The following is a 1,390-nucleotide window of genomic DNA, read 5'->3' on the forward strand; positions in this document are numbered from 1 at the left end:
CAGTACACTAATGAATTCAGCTGAATTCAAGCCTCCATAAACATGAAAAGAAAAGGAAGTAAAGAAGTTAGAGTTGGAACTCAGCTGTGAACCTAGATTTTCTTTTGTGCCAGAGGGTTTTTTGTTGCTTGCTTTTTTTCTTGTTTGTTTGTTTGCTTTTGTTTGTTTGTTTTTGGTTCAGGTCTGAATCATGAAATAATCGCCCCTAACTTCATATTATTCAGTGTTCACCCCGCCTCACCTTGTAAGAACAACAAGAATCAGAAACAAGACTTGCTTTTACATCATGGACTGATGAAAAGTAGAACAAGCTGCCCAGACAATTTTAAGCAATTTTTATTTGCGAGGTGAGTTAGAATTTAAAACCAGATCTTGACAAATTTACAAGGAGAGGCTGTAAATTGAAGTAGGTTACTGAGTGAGCCTAAAGGGTTTGGTGTGTCTCTCCTACTGGGGATACAGCTTAGGGCCTTGTCAGTACTGACATCTCCAACGCTTATTATTTGTTTTAAGATAGGGTCTCACTAAGCCCCTAAGCTGTCCAGGCTGTTTGAATTTGTGATCCTGCTGGCTCAGCTTCCAGAATGCTGTGATGACAGACATGCACGGCTACACCTGGCTTTTCTCTTTTTTTAGGTACCAGAACCACAAGCAGCGGAAAAAGAAAGCAGACCTATTCCTAGAAACCCACTTCCTCACTACAGCCTACTAATTTATCATGTCTTTGCCTCATAGTCTAACTTCTTTTCATTCATAAAAAGTGGGTAGCTATCCTATGAGGTACAGAAGTGATTGGAAGCGAAGTGCACAGTTATAGTATCGTATTTTATTACATATAAGCTATCATGAAAAGATTAAAAACTCTTTTACATTTGCTCATATCATGCCTTTCTGTTACATACCTTAGTGATAATTGATTAAGTAGAAAAATAGAAAAGACACAGACATCAGTAGTGCATTGAGAAACAAATATGAACATATGTTTCATAAAAACATACTGTTTCAGGATGAATAATTCTACCTTGAAAATATAAGTACCTTAAGTATCTTAAGAGGTACATAACCTTAAAGTTCCTGAGATCATAAGTCTCCAAAGATAAATAGGTAATAATTTTAAATGTAGCATGTTTTTGTTTTAAGATGAGTGATATATGTACATCAAAATATACGCTTGGCTCTTTTTGTTCTGGAAAGCCATCTTCATGGCTGGTCTTAGAGCCCCTCAACTCCCAATGATGGAAAATATAACTTAGTGTCTTTATTTTCACCGTGGGTTGCATTGAAAATGGTAGATTGGAATCAACTTGATGGGATTCCAATAATGTAAATTTGGGAGTACAAATATTGGCTTCTTGGACCGAGATGAGGATCTGGAAGTGTCTCCTACAAT

This window comes from Octodon degus, unplaced genomic scaffold (assembly GCF_000260255.1).
Source record: "Octodon degus isolate 3935 unplaced genomic scaffold, OctDeg1.0 scaffold00009, whole genome shotgun sequence".
NCBI classification, from domain to species: Eukaryota; Metazoa; Chordata; class Mammalia; order Rodentia; family Octodontidae; genus Octodon; species Octodon degus.